This window comes from Gavialis gangeticus, unplaced genomic scaffold (genome assembly GCF_001723915.1).
Source record: "Gavialis gangeticus isolate Ggan-Ray unplaced genomic scaffold, GavGan_comp1, whole genome shotgun sequence".
In the NCBI taxonomy this organism is placed as follows: domain Eukaryota; kingdom Metazoa; phylum Chordata; order Crocodylia; family Gavialidae; genus Gavialis; species Gavialis gangeticus.
Window position 1 is genome coordinate 20822977 of NW_017729015.1, and position 8506 is coordinate 20831482.

Genomic DNA, 8506 nt, shown 5'->3' on the forward strand with positions numbered 1-8506 from the left:
AAGGGCCTAAGTCCCGACGCTTCCCACGCCTGCACAGTCACGGCCTGAAAAATAACCAGCGCCCAAGACCTCTCCCCTCTGTGGGGGGATCCTAAACTGCTCTTGATGCCTGACATGTTTATTAACAGAGGTGGTTGTGATTGCTGATGACTTCATATGCTGGTCACCACTGAAATGTCAGGAGTCGTGCAAAATGAGTGGTCACATAAATAACGCTGACTGCAAAGAGCGCCGAACGTTGTGTCACTCTGCAGAGGCTCGCTGGGTCCTGCCGGCTCTGGATGTAACGTCGAAGGTCCTGTGGCGAGCTCCAGTCCGGGTTTTGCAACAGCCACAATATTTTGGCTGGATATTGTCTTAGGAGGTGGTACTAGCAGGGTGGAATTCCCTCATGCTGGAGTGTGCACTGGATGCCTTTACAAAGCGGGATACTCTGGGAATAATAATAATAAAAAAAAGCCTCTGCTCCACGAAAGGGGATGGAGTCTGCAGCCCGGAGCCCGGGAGTTACTAATGTGCAGACAGCTCAGATATGATCTCCTGCGTGGTGCTTTGCATACGTCGGGAACAGTGTGGGCTGCTGGAGTGTGAACTCGCCCGGGCAATCTTTACAAGCTGAAACCCTGCACACCCCAGAAGGGCCGGGTCCCCTCCGCACTGTTCAGGAAGGTCTTGGGACCTGCTCTTGCAGCCAGGCCTGCAGCCCCTGGCATCTCCCCAAAGTGGCCGTGAGGGTTTTCCTTCTGACAGACGGGCACGTGGAAGAAGCAAGGCACTTGGGTGGCTGCGCCTGGAGTGGGCTATTCACAGAGCCTCTCCAGCCGTCGGGGGGGACTGACAGCTCTGAGGTAAGTGCCTTTGCAATGATGGGGCTTTTGCGAGGCAGGCGGCTGGAGAGGAGCGTGAGCCTTGTCAGCTCCTGGCTTGGTGCGCAACAGGGATAACGAGCTCAGACAGTGAGAGCTGTGCGAAATTACAGCAAAATCTGGAGAGATCTCCTCTCCTCCCCTGTCAGCCGTGCTCTGGGGAAGGGGTAAGAAGGGGGCGTGCATTGTGTTTGCATTTGAACTGTGGGGGGCACAAGGAGAAACACTTAGAAATGCTGATTGAAGTATAGGGCTGTTACCAGACCACAGCAGCTGCAGCTCGGGACTCGGGGACTGGCTGCCCTGCCCTGGCCAGGCCCACCCGTCCTGAGCTGCAGAGAGAGGAGCAAACATCTGGGTGAGCTGAACCTCTGGGAGAAGAGTGAACTGAGGAGTCAGCTCTTTGCATCTCTGTGGCTGAGTGTCATTCAGCCTGTTGGCACGGGGATGAGAGGGGGGAACACGGCAGGACCCAGCAGGGCGCTGGGCGAGTGTCCGGGGTGGGTCTCACTGGGCAGTCAGTGGGGAGATGGTTAAGGGTGACCAAGAGGCACCCAAGTCTGCACCCCGTGGAGATGTGTAGGGGAAGTTCCCCAAGGGTAGCATTGCACTGGGGCAGTGGGAGAACAGGGTGCGGGACCTCCCCTGGTATCAGTCCCATCCATGGGGAGCACCTGGGGTGTGAAGGGCAGTAGGTGCCTCCCACCTCTACGTGGGGGGCATGACCCTCAATGCTGGGGCTTTGGGGATCTGTCACCTCCATCTCTGGGGTGTCCAGCCCCTTGAGGCATGGATGCCTTGGCACCACCCTGGACACAGCAGTGCCTCAGGAGACTCCGCGTGGGATTCTGGTTGCATGCTATGGCAACAGAGACGGTTCACAGTAAGTAGCAGGAGCCCATGGAGGTGATGTGGCATGCTTGGGGGGCACGGGGCAGCCTCTCACCCCCATGCTCCAGGGTGCAGAGTGTTGCTGAGACCTGCCCGTGGTGGCTCAAGGACCTGCAAATTTGAGATGCCTCTTGCCCAGAGCTTGCTCCACAGTGCATCAGTGTCCTGCAGCAACCGAGATGGGTCCTGCCAGGGGCTGTGATGGGCAGCAATGGCTCGGAGAGAGCTCAGCAGGTGGATGGCTCAGCTGTGCTCCACACATGGGCTGTAGGGAGCTGGCCCGAAGGCAGGGCACGCGCAAGGCCCCTGCTGACCTCTCACTTGAATGCTGAAAGGTTTTCTTCTTTTTTGGGAGGCATTTAGAGTCTGGCCTTGGGGATGGACAGAAAGACGAATGCAGGCTTTCCGTGCTCCCAGCCCACAGCTCTGCTGTAACTCCTGTCAGGGGAGCTGCAGGTGCATCCGCTGCCTGCCTGGCCCCCCCAGCCCAGGGCTCTGTGCCTTTCCCCGCGTGCCTGGCCCAGTGCTGGAATGCAGTGCTGGGCAGGGCTCGGCCTTCTCTGGCTGCCTGACATTTTGGCTGGAGAGTGAACGCACCGGGAATCCTTTTAGGGAGCTTATGTTTAGCAGATGCTGCCTTTGCATGCAACTGTGGGCTGCAGGCTGCCCTCAGAGCCCACGCCTGGCTGGCGCAGGGACCAGTGCACTGTGGCTGGCTTGCATGGGTGTCTCGGAGCTGGGGCTGCAGCTGCAGGCAGGCACGAGAGGGGCGAGCTTGTGCTGGGGTGCAAGCGTGCATGGAAGCTGCAGCGCTCTCATGGGTTTGGCTAAGCAGGTGCATGCCAGGCCCGGAGCAGCTGGGCTGGCAGGGCAGTTAGTCAGAGGGAAACTGTGATTCTCCCTTTCCTGTTCTCCCAGGGGCAAGGCCAGCAAGAGGCTCTGCCCCTCTGGCTGGTGTTCAGGGTCAGGGGCTCTGCTGCATGTTCCCCAGGGCTGAATGGAGCATCTAGGGCTGCAAGAGCTTCCCAAGGACCTGGCATCGCACCGGCAAGCCCCTCTCTGCTCCCTCAGCTGCCTCCTCCACTTGTGCTGCATGCTGGAAGCCTGCTACCTGTCTCACGATAGTGGATAGAGCTTATGGTACGAGCACGGCCCCGGTCACTCAGCTCTTTCTTGACGCAGGCAAGCCCCCCAGGTACTCTTCTGCCCCGCGGGGGGAGTCAAAGCACTGGGGTCTCACAAGGAGGAGTGTCCCTGACAAACATAACCAGGCACATGGTGAGAGGCAGCTCCTGCCTCAAGGAGCCTCTGGCCTAAATAGCCCATACGAAAGGAGAGATGGGTCCAGGGTCTCCAGTTCACAGAGGAGACAAAGAGATTTGCCAAAGGTCACGGAGTTAAGGGCTAAGGCCAGCTCCCCCAAGGGTCTCCCTCTCTGTGATACCATTAGGCATTGGACCCTCAAGTGGAGAACCAGGAGGCGGCTCAGAGCAAGGATGACATACAAGCCCCACAGGGCCTCAGCCCTGCTGGATAGTGCGAGGGATGACAGATGCCCCACAGGCAGAGAGGGGGTTGAGATGCACCCCCGGCTAGCAGAGGCTGGGCAGATCCCAGAGACTGGGCAGATCCGTGGCACAGAAGCCGGCGGAGAGACGCAGACCTCAGCAATGCTGCAGAGAAACCCATTGCCAGATTCTTTTATATATATATATATTCACTGCTGAAGTTTATGATTTAAGAAGCTTGCAGAACTTTGGCACTGGAATATAGGATCAAATGAAGACCTTCTGGTTAGGAAATCTGACTTAATGCAGCCTATTTTTATAGCTTGGAGGACGGAGCAGAACAAAGTGGCTTTGCATGTGCACGGGGATGGAGATTCTCTGGCTAGAGGCAGCTGGCGCCTCATGGGAGTCCTGATGGTTGAGCTGTGCATCTCTGGGGCAATCTCAGGGCACTTCTCCCAGCTCAGATCAAAGTACCTGCCCAAGAAGAGGGGTTTCAGGGCCTCCCCCATGCCTGTGCCAGGCTCCATTGAGCCTCATGGCACATTCTCCCTGGGGGGAGACAGGCACTGCAGGCTGAAGCTGGGTTAGCATAAACAGGGGGCAGACGGCCGTGTGCGAGGCGGGGGTTTTACTTTGTTTAGCTTGTGAAGATTTATTTTAATCTGTATTTATACAGTAGGTTTATTTAACAATGTTGAGGACAAGGCGCTCCTGGCAGGAGCTGGGCTTCTCTTCCAAACTCCCGGCACAGCAGCTGCCTGTCTGCACTAAGCAGGTCCTATTTGAGCAGGGCTGCCGTGGGGACCTGGCTGGGAGCTCCCCCCAGCCTGGGGCAATGAGGGAGGCTCCACAGGCTGGCTCCGTCAGGGATGCTGATGCCTGGGGCAGGGGCTGGACCAAATATGACCTCCCGAAGGCCCTGCCAGCCCAGCTGCCCTGTGAGCCTATGATGCTGAGGCAGTGGGGCCAGAGGGACATGAGGCTCAGGAGCGACCTGGCTCCCAGCTCTAGCTCCAGCTCCAGCTCCAGCTCCAAGCCTCAGTTTCCCCATCGGTATAATGTGCCCAATGGCACTTTGCAAAGTGCTCTGGGGCCTTGGCATGGCTAACCCTGACTTTTGGGGGGCAGGGGATGGCATTGGGATTGCCTTGTGCCTCCGCTTCCCCTCAGCCTCCCCCACAGCGGATGCTATGCATAGCTCGGGCATGCACTAGCTGTTGGAAGATACGCCCAGGCAGAGGGGGTGGTTCCTGACACTCTCGTCTCCGGGCAAATGCGTGGGGAGTGATGAGATCTCTTCGCCAATGCCCCGGCCCAGCCCTCTCAGGGCCTGCCAGACCGGTGTGTCCCCGCCGGGCCCAGCCCCTGGGAGGGGGAAGAGGAGAGAGCCCCACCCCAGGCCTCTGCAGACTGCAGGGGCCTGGAGGAAGCTTGGCCTGCCAGAGGATGCCAAGGTTTCAAGTAAGGTAGACATGTGAGGTTGGAAAAGCCTCCACAGTCTCTAGCAGGGCTGTGGAGAGGGTCCCAGCTTGGTGGAGGGGTAGGAGGCCAGGAGCAGGGGGATGCTCAGATAGACCAATTCTGCTGGGTGGGACGGTCACCGCTTTCCTGTCTCCCACCCCGCAACAGCTGGGGGCAGGTGCCTTGGCCTTGGTCTGCTCGCCTGGTCCAGGGCAGAACAGTCCAGCTGTCGAGAGGTGGCAACGTCCCCTCAGCAAACCCCGGGCTGCATGCGGAGCTTGCAGCTTTGCAGCGAGGGACTCCGCACTGTCCCAGACATCACAGATGGCAGGACCGGCTGCCTTATTGCAGCAGCCTTCCCCAGTAAGCCTTTCCTCTGCAGCTGAATCCCACTCCTGAAGCTGAGGTCCTGACACCCCTGGTGACCACAGGGCCACTTTGCCATGAGCAGGTGACCTCAGCAATCAGGTCTCATCCCTGGTGATGCCCCAGCCAGCCTCAGCCTCACTGGTTTGGGGGTGGCCTGGTTCTGATTAGCAGCCCTCTCTCCTGCTCCTCCTCCCCTGCTGGGAGCCCTGATCATCTGCCCGGCTCTGCTGTGTGACGGGCCTGCTGAAAGATTACACAAAGACAGGTTAGGGGATCTGTCTCCAGGCTGGATCTGGCTGCAGCCATCACCAATCCATGCTAGGAGCTGAGCTGGTGCTGGGGCAGTGCCCAGCGGGCAACTGGCTGCTGCTCCTGATGGGTGTTCAGCCCTTCCTGGGACCCATTCCCTGAGCCAGAGAAAGGCGGTCTCCCCACCCTGACACTGCCCCGTGGAACAGCTGCTGCTCTGCTCTGCTCCCCACTGACCTGGTGGGGCCACGTATCAGAGGCAATGAGGATCAGGACCCCTGGTCATGGGGCCCAGTAAGGGGAAGACTGCTGCAGACTGGGCCTGGCTGAGCCTGATTTGCCCCTGGCTGCAGGGAGCACAGTGGGGCATGCAGGGCCCCCCTCCAGCCCCAAAGGTCCCTGGCTGCTGGGTGGAGGGTGCAAAGAAGTGTGCTCGGTGGGGCCTGGCTTGGCATGAGTCTGCTCCAGGCTTGAGAGGCAGCTGTGCGATGCCCTGGCAGGGTGCCGGGCCCTCTGCATGGGGCAATGTCTCCCACAGTATCTAGCAAACACTCCCCAGATTTCACTGTTCAGAGTGGTTTGCTCCGTGCCCCCTTCCACACCTTCCCAGCCAGGGAGTGTGCCAGGCTGGATCATCTGGCAAGACATCACAGCTGAAATGCACACTGCAAAGTGTTGATGGCCCCAGCTGGGAAGCTCGTCAGTTTGCGCTACAGACTTTGTCCTCTGCGCGAGAGCAGATCTGCACAGGGTGACCTTCACGTCCAAGCAAACCAGGTTGGAATTTGGGCACCGGGAGCAGATAAAACGGCATTGAAATGATGGGGAGAGTGACTTGGAAGAATGCAGCACTTCCAGAAACCTGGCCTGTTTGCAGACAACCCGGACAGCCTACCCAGGAGGGACCGGGCAGATAGCTGGTGTGTGAGATGGTTCGTCCAGCCCACGGCTGGGCTTGCGAGCAGGCGGGATTGCTCACGGAGGCTCTCAGGGACTCCTTAGTGCTGCAGCTGTAATTTGAATATTATCTCCCCTCTCCTGTCTCCAGTCCTCACACAAGCATCTGGTCCTTCTCTGCCAGGTTCAGTAAACCTTCGGAGAGCCCGTTTACATTACTGATAGCTCGATATGTTCAGTAAGAAGCAATATATCAGCAATATGGTTATTATGGATTACTTCCCCAGTCATATAATGCTGGTCTTTCTCACCTTGTGTGTAGGCACTAATGGTGGATTATCTGCATGGTTTACATTTGGGGGTTTGTTTCGGGCTCTCAAGTCTCCATTTATCCTGCTAGAATTGCAAACAAGTAGGTTTAATGTCATCTTGGATGCCAGGCCAAGGCTGTCCAGGAATCAGCACGGAGCAATTCAGGTTACCCTGGATTCCTCCTGCTGATGGGATAATGGCATAAATCTCTTGAGAGCCTGCGCGTGTTTAGACTGGGAATCGTTTGTCACAACCAGAGCCTAGCAGATGTCTTCACCAGTGTGGAGGCATAATTCATGCCCCTAGTCCCTGGAAGCTGATGAGTTTTCCTGCTCCATCTGCTTCTGCCTTCCCATTCCTGGTGTAAAACAGACACCAGAAACCTAGGCTGGAGCCTGCGGGGCCTCTGAGGTTCTGAGCAGCAGGGTCTCAGATTCACCTGCCTTTTCCCAGGCCACACATCACTGGGGAACATGCCAAGGGCTCCTTCCTCCAGGCATGTGCCTGTGCACATGTATGGGCTGGCATGTCCCCCTGCATGCATGGGGGGCAGTGGGACGGGGCTTTTGCTGCCCTGGGTCCGACCCCAGCCCCCGGCCTTGGTGAATGCTGTGAGTGGTCCCGCACGGGCCCAGACAGTGTTTATGGAGCAGCTGGCACACAGGCCTCCCAGCGCAGCGCATGCTGCTGTTTACACAAGCGGCTAATTGTTTATGTGAGAATCCCCCGGTGGACGCGGCAGCCGCATCGTAACGACAAGCACGTGGGCAGTGTGGCGAAGCGCGGCTCTCGGGGAAGCCCCAGACGGGAGGTGCCGAGAGGTCGCGGCGCTGCGCTCTCCCCACTGCCACCTGCTATGACCGCAGGCGGGGACACGGGCTATTGCAGCACGCCAGCAGGAGCTGGGCATGCCCTTGCCAGGGGATAACAGCCTCCCACTGCTGCTGGCTAACGGGTGGTCTGTCTGGGTGAGGGCAGCAGATGCTTGTGTGTTGGCAGTGGGGCCTGATCCTGCTGCTGTGCTGTGCTGTGCTGGGGCAGAGCTGCCTCACCTAACCCCAGCCCTTCTCTCCAGGCTGCTTCTGGGCTTCAAGCTGCCATCGGGCTAAAGGGCCTGTCCCCCTGAAATGGATATCACCAGTGCCTCATTCCCCCTCTCACACTGAGGTCCCAGAGCAGCTGGCCCAGACCCCCTCAGGGCCAGTGGGATTGAGACTTCCCCCCACTTGGCTCTGAGACCATTTCCCCATGCCGGCAGCACCAAACAGCCAGTCTGCCGGTCTGTCTGCCGGAGATGAGTCCAGAGGCAGGTGATGAATGTCAGAGCTTCCTCCTAGTCCTGACCTGCCATCCCAGGCAAAGCCACTGCTGTCTGCAGGCAGGCTAGCTCAGGTCTCCCAGCTTTGCAATGGGAATTGTGGTGCTGAACAGAGCCCAGGGAGCTGCCGGCTGGGGCAAGGTGGGTGCAGACAAGCCTTGCCCTTCTCCAGTGCCTTGAGTCAAAGGACTGGGTAAGGCAGCAGGCTCCAAGCCCTGGGACCACAAAGGAGGGTCGAGGGGACGCATGCCTGGGAGAGGTGACTCCCTCTTCTCTCCTAGCCGCGTGTGCAGAACAGAAGCTGCCTTGCCTGGGTTTGTCCAGCACAGAACCAGGGCAGAGCTGGCCAGGCCTCTGCTCCACTTTCTTCCCAGTCAGTGCACTGCTACTCACTAGCGATCTCCATGCCGCTGCAAGTGCTGTGTCGGCGAGCTACTGTGGGCTTCCACTGCCCAAGAGGGGCCAGTCCAGTCACAAACCCCCCGTGCAACAGCCCCAGCCCCAGCCCCAGCCCCAGCCCCAGCCCAGTGACTCTTGACCATGGCCTGATGGATCAGCTCTTTTCCCAATTAAAACAGCCTTGGAATCAATGGGACAGTCACCATGTCATGGCAGCACTTTGAGGGGTGGAA

The 8506-nt window shown here is 58.7% G+C and overlaps 1 protein-coding gene across 1 annotated transcript in view; it reads left to right on the forward strand.

Moving 5' to 3' along the window:
• The first annotated feature begins 385 nt into the window (after nucleotides 1–385).
• RSPO1 (R-spondin 1) overlaps nucleotides 386–8506 on the forward strand; it is a 20759-nt gene continuing 12638 nt past the window's right edge. The window contains exon 1 of the mRNA XM_019512546.1: nucleotides 386–848. The gene's annotated coding sequence lies outside the window, so the exon portion shown is untranslated. The remainder of the gene's footprint in view (nucleotides 849–8506) is intronic.